Raw genomic sequence first — 8558 nt, 5'->3', positions numbered from 1 at the left:
GCTTGCCTAATTGAATTAAAAATTAATCGCAATGGATAATTATTCAGAAATTTTTTTTCACTGACATTCCTTGAAAATTTGTTCTGTTTTTTAATTGTGTGAACTCTTATAAATATTTATTGCTTAAATATAATTATTTTGTTAATTTCTTTAACATTTGCGATAATAAAATGATTAATAAAATAATTTCGAGGCAGCTGCAAGCGAATATTTCTCGCCTGAAAAGTGATTTTTAAAAACATCAACAATAAAAATTGTTAAATTTAAGAAAAAAATTATTTTTTTTGCTTAACTTTATTAATTTTACTGTAAAACATTTTTGTTTTGAAAATTTTATTAATTAATTAAGACGCGTCATTTTACTGGTTTTGTTAATTACATACAAAAATAATTCTCAGCTTTGTTTAAATTTAAATAAATTTTTATGACTTTGAATGATTTTGAATATTTTATCACAAAACTGTTTGAAATTATATTTTGATTAATTAAATATTTAACAATTCATTCACTAAAATAAATAAATTAATTATTTTTTCTAAAATAAATTTCTTTCACAGTTCAATCACCTGAAATTAAATTCAATAAAAAATTTAAATAAAATTTTGATGATTGTTAATAAACATTGACAATTCGGACTGATTAATATTTATTTGATATTATAATTACCAGTATTATTATTAGAAGGGACAATGGAAGACCACATTTTCTTTAGTGTTCTTTCGGTTTTATTAGAATCTGGCATTACCTTTTAGCACTGACCTATGGACTTGATTCGGTCAATGAAAGTCAGACCGACTTTCACCAACGATAAAATATACCAACCATTCTAATCAACCACTTTCTGTGTCTCTGTCCAGGACTGCAGACAAGGCGACTTCAATGTGTAGGGGATCGCTTTTTCACTGGCTTGGAAGAGATATCGAAAGCAAACTTATCGAATCTCCTCAACTTCATCTGGGAAAGCAAATGGTTTAACAAGCATAACAAATGTTAGCAACTGGGTTCTTCCGCCAAAATTTTTGACGGCATAACAATGGGCAATATATGCCTACGAGTGAAAGTGCTGACAACTGTCAAGTTGCGTCTTCTGTACATAACCTAACCTATACCATTTCAACGAAGCAATTTAATTGTCAGATGAATGATAGTAACATACGTTTTGGAATTACTTAAATCAAATATTAATCGAATGAATAATTTTAGGTCGATAATACTTCTGTTTAACTCATCGTGCATGAAATGCACCTACAAACTAGAATGCATTCTAGATTAAGGACTTATTACGCTGATATTTCACTTGAAGGAGTATGCCTACGCTTCAGTGCCGGGCACACCCCAAGCACATGGTATGCAGTCTCTCTCTCTCTCTCTCTTCTCTACAGTATCTGCAGTCTGAGTTGGATTGAATTTTTAATTTCGTTAGGTGATTATTCAGTCTACAGTGACCGGTGAATAATCCCGTGATGATTCTTAGATTTGGCTATCATAATTAATATACATATTTCTGTTAAGCATTCCAATCTAATGAAGCAATTTGAAATTAATAAATAACATGCTTGTCGTATGATTAATGGATGTTTAGATGGACTTCGTCGAAGCATACATCCCCGCCCAACTTATTTAAAAATGACAGCCATCTCTGTAGAGTCATTTAGTTTAATATATTAAATTCGCTTAGTATCGGATACAAATAATCTATACCATAAAACAGCCAAACTAACTTCAAAATTCTTCAACCATAAATAATATTTTTCTTTTCCCCTTAAATATCTACAAAAACTGCAAAAAAAAACATTAGGAGCGAGCAAAAAACTAAAATCTTTAAACTGCATTAAGGAAAGAAAATGAAATTCTTGTCCAAATATTGCAACACGTTCCATCAGAACAGCATGGAGCTCATTTTCAAATCGCAAGGATCAAATTTCGTTTTCGTAAGTATTCTGCAAATACGCGTATGTTTTCCACGTTCTCGAGCAGCACAAACTTGGCACTTCACGAAACTCAGTTGATTTTCACGAAATTTACGCATGTCACGGAACGTGCACTGCACAAATTACAAAACCAACTAAAACCAATCCTATTCCGAACTCCGAACTCCTACACACCATCCAGCTTTAGGTTAATTGCTTAGTGAGGTTAGCTCCCAGCGACGAGCATTAGGCGAAACACATAAAGCCAAACCAGTGAACGCATTAACTTGGAAAGATTCCTTAGGTGGCATAATGCTCCCGAATTCAGTTCCGATAAAATTTCATCTGAAAAGCGAAGGATGTCAATAAAATCCTTAAATACTTAAACGATTGTTTGACTTAATTCAACTGAAGCTCAGCTCATGCGAGCTCACGTCACTACATTCCCAATTCCCACATAAATAATGCAAATTAATTAACAAAATTTAAGTTTTTACCACTTTTGAAATATATTTAACATTTTTATTGTTGTTGTTGTTTGTGTTGTTTGTGTTGCTGTTGTTGTACTTTATACATTAATAAACATTAAAAGCTGCTTACTTTAAATTGCTGTAAATTAATTGAGCATACGTTGAACGCGGCTCATACCCTTGGCACCATTTCTTGGCCTGCCGCCCATTCTGAAAGCCAGCCTCTACCACTTATCAAATAAAATAATGTAATGTAACGTAACGTAATGTAACGTTACGTTCTGTAGTGTGACGTAGTGCGGGTATAATGTGTAATGTGACGTTGTGTAATGTAAAGTTCATCAAAAATGAAAAACAGACTTGTTTACATCGCATTAATTTCTAAATTGTGCAAACAAATTTCTGAAATATGTTAAGGATGCTCTGCTGCTCGTGACTCTCGAGCCGCCTGCTTCGCCCTGGACTCGGAAAACTCAGTTTTACATTAAATTCATTTGCACAACTAAAATTAAATTGAATAAAAAAAATGCGATGTGAATAAATGTATTCACGAGTATTCACACCATTCTTTTAATTTTGTTCTTTTTTTTTTTTTTTAAAAGAATTAATCAAAATTATGAACTTGCATTTATGAGGGAATTTAATGAAATGTTTTATTTCAACAAAAACTTTTAACTTGCAAATTTATGTTTAGCAAAAATTATTCTAATAATATTTTGAGACTGGGGTCACGGTATGCCTCGAGCACTGAGGAGTAGCCCAGCTGCAGAGATACCTTGAACCTTTTTGTGGGTAAGCAAAGAAAAAGTTATTTTCATTCTAAAGTAATGATAAGAAATATGAGATATAGAGAAGATAGTTCTCTGTCCACCTATCAGAGCTATCACATTTAGATTCATATGATTCTTAAACCTACATTCCTTTATAGATTGTACGAAACCACCAAAACAATTTGAGAATCATTACAGAAATGTTAATAGGACACTGTCGGTTGAATTATCATCTAATAAAACTGGGAATTAACTCTAAGAAAGTTTACAAACCCAACAGAAAAATGGATGACACCACGAAATATGGAAGTAGTATGTCCTACACTGATACAAAAAAGAAAGAAATTATTGGGTTATCATCTAACACCAGATGAATTAGCATCACTCAGTAAAATAGGAGATACTATAATATACAAAAAAGTTTGAGTTAAGAAAGTGAGAAAGGAAATTGTGAATCCATGAGGGATATGCATATTTAAGGTTACAGTACAAGATCTTCTCAATTATAATGACTTGCTTTAAGATTTTATTTTATCTAATGAATCTCAAATAATAAAATGATTAGCATATTAAGATATATTTGCAGCAGTTTTATTAAAACCAATAGACTGATATTTTTACGAAGCATCAAAATACACATTTACCCTGATGTTTATATACATAAAGTTCAATATTATTACAATATTATTATATTATCATGATTATCATTAACAGGTCTTGCAACTAATGAAAGTACCTACATATAAAAAAATTAACAAATTATAGTTCGTACCTGTTTATATTAGAATTTGATGGTTTCCCTATTAAAGCCATCAAATATCCGCTTGGTTTTCTTCAAGAATCCTTTGAATTGAAAAAGAACTAGCAATCATATCAAGATGCTTCGTAAAAATACCAGTCTCGTGGTTTATTGACAGATCGTAGCCATTTGAAGAACAATCTTAGCAAACAGAATATTCCGTTGGATCAATTTTTAACACAGAAGAACAGTGAAAGTGTCCTCACCTCTTTTTTAAGGATGTCAGCTAACTCCAGGACCTCCATTTAAAGAACGTTTTAGGTTATGTTGAAAGTTGAATGAAGTTTTTAACCTCTAAGTTCTCAAACAGTAACATTTTGGGTGAATAGGCCTTAGGGTTGCCGATATGACTTAACCTCACTTAAAAATTCCATTGCAATACGACATGCTCGTTTTCGTCTAAAACTTTCATCAAAATGTATTCAACCTATTTGCGTTTTCTGTACTTTTTCCCTTCCTGATTAATCTTTGTTCTATCAATTACCACCACCGATATTTAGATATAGTGAGGCGCAAAGTCATGTGCTTCGCACACCAATACTCGTGAATCTATGAAAATCTATAAATATGCAAGTTGAAATCTTATTGAAACTCTGAGAGCTGTTAAATCCCATATCCCACATATATCTCAGATGTTGAAGAATGTTAGCGCATAGGATCTGAGACATATGCAAATCTTTACTGTTTTTTCAGTTATTAGCCATAATAACATATTATTTATAAGGTTCTTAAACTAAAGGCATAACATGATTATTCGCACAACAAATAATCACGATCGAAATACGCCTTTCGTGTTCATATCGTTATTTTCATCTTCCTACTCTAGGTCAACTCTAAGTGTTGTGGTCAAAATTTCTTCCGGTCCCTATTTTGATTGTTATGGCTTCAACAGTTATGTTTAAAAACATAATTAGCACAAGAAGGAATTGTTGGTTGCTATCCTGGGAATAAATAAAAATTTCAATTTTCCATTTAAATTGAAATGAAAGTGGAAAAGTTTTCTAAATATTTTAGTGAAACCGCATTGAATAGCTTTCAACAGTTTTCCTCCTCAAGTAGGCCAGGGTCGCAGGCTTCTGAAGTCAGAAAGCGAAATGACTATTCACCAGAGCAGCGAAACTCAAAGGATGCACATTTTCGCAGCATTCATGACGACAGCATTAGATACATTTAATGAGATATCCATAGGCAAACTTAAATTCTATTGCTGTCAACACTTTAAAGTGTTGCAATATTTTTTCAGTTATAATTTTTTTATACAGATTTTCATGAAACGACATTAGAATTTTTACGATTCGACATTTTTTCGTAAATGTATTTTTGTGGCAGCTTAGCTGCTGCCTTCGAGCATCCATAAAAGCCAGCTTGTCCCACATAAGTCCCATTCGCAGCTGTCGTGCTTCTTCTTGTTGGTGTTTTGGTGATAATAATATTTTTAATGATGATGAAGTGCATCCTTGCAAGTGCATGTCTGCATACGGACACTTCTAAAGCAACATTTGCAATTTAATTGAAGAGAAAAGTGCAAATTAGCATTGTACGAACTGGAAACTCGTCCTGGCGCCAAATTCCAAATGCCAGTCGCATATGTTCTACTGTCGATTTAATTATGTCACTCCAAATGTGAGTTTAGATGGGTTTAACATTTTTGTCGGTTCTGTCTATTTTCAGATTAAAATTTCAAAAGAATGTTAATTTGTAGGTTAAGTGGTTGCAATTAAATTTGTTGAACTTTTGAACATTTTCTGTCTTTTTTGACTAGAAAAATGCCATTCGCATTATATGGAGCTAACAGGCTGAAAAATATTCGAATGAAATTTTACATACGAAATTTCATTATTTTTTGAGAGTTGAGAACTTTTTTCTAATGCTAATTATATATCAAACCAAGTACTCATAGTACATAATAGTAAAGGTAATGATGCTTATCGTAATGATATAAAAAAATGCTTGTCTCTTTATACCATACTAGGGATAGAGATTAAAAAAATTAATTTACTCATATTATTCCACTACTTCTAAATATTGCCATTTTACTACTAAATGTCATTCTCCTGAACTTTATTAGATACCTATAGTTTGGAGTAGTGAAGCTAATAGTTTTATAAAGAATGGTTCTTTGGATTGTAGATTCCAGAGCGCGAACATTGTTCTGTTTTGAAGTCATCTATGTACCAGACAATATATTCGCTATTATTTCTTCGTTTGATAAGTATGTGTTGTTGGTCATGCATTTTGAGATCGTAAGATTTAGAAGGCATCAACATCTCCATATTGTTTCAATTTCACCTACATGAATAGGTATCCTTTGCTATATACATCGCAGTAGACTTCACAACATCGCAGTAGACCAAACTTGACAATTTTAAGTGTTATGTTAAAAACTAGAAGCTTATTGACAATTTTATACGTGAAGATTTTAGTGTCATTTGCTCCCTTGACCCACCCATAGACTGTAACTGAGTTCTTAATTTTTTCTTTGTAAACTTTTCTTTTTTTAAAAGACTTTAGCACTGGTACCGATTTGAATTGATATGAATTTATCAATGGTATATTAATGAGATCGCTGAAGTACTTTAGATAGGGAAGGGGGGCATCAACTCCGATTCTGTTCGCTTAATTATCTTGAAATTTTGACCGCACATGAGAATTTGTCACTGGTCTGTTTTTAAAAGGTCCTGTTTACTTCCAACTGCATCTAATAAAAATGTTGAAGAAGATTAGTAGTATACGTTTATTTTATTCAAAATATTTCTCTTTCTTTATATTCATGACGAATTTTTAATGAAAACTTTACCGAATGAAAATATTATAAATTTATTAATTATTTACGTACAAATATTTCAACTTAAGGTCCCTTAATGTCCTAAGCTGTTTGGGGCTTAAGTGAAAAATATTCAAACTTAAGAAACTAAAATTAAATACAGAAAATTTTCTCAAAATATGCCCAAATAATTTCTATGTACTTTGCATTCATTTTCTCATATCATTTTCAAAATATTTCTGTGAAACTCATGGACCAACTATTCAAACCATTAAATCGTAAATCAGAACAATTTTCTCCCACACAATTTTTGAATAGAAAAACAGAATAGAATTCAAATACTCGTAAGCAAGCGAAATTAAAATCAAAGGACTTGCAAAAATTTCATAAGCATCTTTTTTGCCACATCTCACTTCACCTCACACCCTACTCTTATTCATTCGCTCTAGTTCATTAGAAAGTTTCAACCTTCAACCACGTAACCAAGCAAGTCGCACTTCATACTTCTCACCTTCGCTTCCTTCACTTCCTTCCCTTCCCTGGTGAAAACGCAGTCAGACACTTGCTAATTATGAAAATGTTTGAAGGCAAACGTACGTTCTCTGCCAACGAATCGCAACAAGCGACAGCAGCACCTCATCACCTCAACACCTCAGCGCCTTCAAGCAACAGTAATAACCTCATTTGACCTGGTTCAACTATGATAACAACAACAATAATAACAACAACTATTACACACCAATAGGAGCAGCAATAACAACAAATATAAGTAAAAACAATAAGGAAGCAAATAAAAATAACAAAAGCAAAAGGCAAAAGGCAAAAGTAAAAACAATTTCGTATGCTGCTATGTGCGTTTGTGTGTGCTTGTGTGAGTGGAGCTGCCTGTGTGTCATGTAAGTAAATGAAAATTGTGCTTGGAATGTGAGTTACGTTCCCAATGACAGGAAATGTAAAATTGCTCATTCGTACATAAACGTGTTTCCGTTTCTTGGTTGAAATTAAATAATAATAAATCTGAAATATTTCATTTACAAATATTAGAAACATAAATATATACAACTTCAATACGTAGCCATGAGCAGTTCGAACGTTCGCCGAGGAAATAAGAAATCAATCACTTTTCAACAAAATTATTAAAGGAAATCATATTTTCAAGTACTTACGTGTATTTCCTTAAACTTTAAATATTATTATTTATTTTTTTTTATTTTTTACAAAGTAAAACTTTTTCCTTAATGCATTTTTTGATCTCCCTTTTTAGATATTTACTCAGACAAAAGAGTGCTGAGTCCTTAAATTCTTTTCATTCACAGTATGTACTTGCGAATTCTACTAAACCGCCGCTAACAGGAAACCACAAAATATCACGAAATATTACACACAAATTACACGGTACAACAACAATAACAACAACAACAACAAATAAACAAACAAAAAGTTTAAAAAAATAATAACAACAGCAATAACATTTCAACTTACTTACAGTCAGCAATTTAACCCTAACCCAATTCATTTGTGCTAATGTAACCCTTCAAGAGTCGCAAGTGCCTATTAGTTAGGAATATATTTTTTCTCACACTTTCGAATAAATAGCACTTTTCCCTCAGCAAATCACCTTTGCAAGTAATTCCGCTATATGAGCAAAGTGAAAGCGTCTATAGTGGTTCCACTTAATTTCAAGGTCTTGCAAGAGGGTAGGCGAGTTTTTGTTTTTCTGTTTTTGTTTTTGTTTTTGTTGCCCATTGCCTATTGCCTATTGCATAAGGCAAGGCGCACATACACAAAACGGGGTTTACTACTTTACATGTTCATGTGGAAAAAGCCACGTTGTCTTGAGTCAAC

The sequence above is a fragment of the Teleopsis dalmanni genome, chromosome 1, assembly GCF_002237135.1.
Source record: "Teleopsis dalmanni isolate 2A chromosome 1, ASM223713v2, whole genome shotgun sequence".
Classification (NCBI taxonomy): domain Eukaryota; kingdom Metazoa; phylum Arthropoda; class Insecta; order Diptera; family Diopsidae; genus Teleopsis; species Teleopsis dalmanni.
This window is presented reverse-complemented; position numbering follows the sequence as displayed.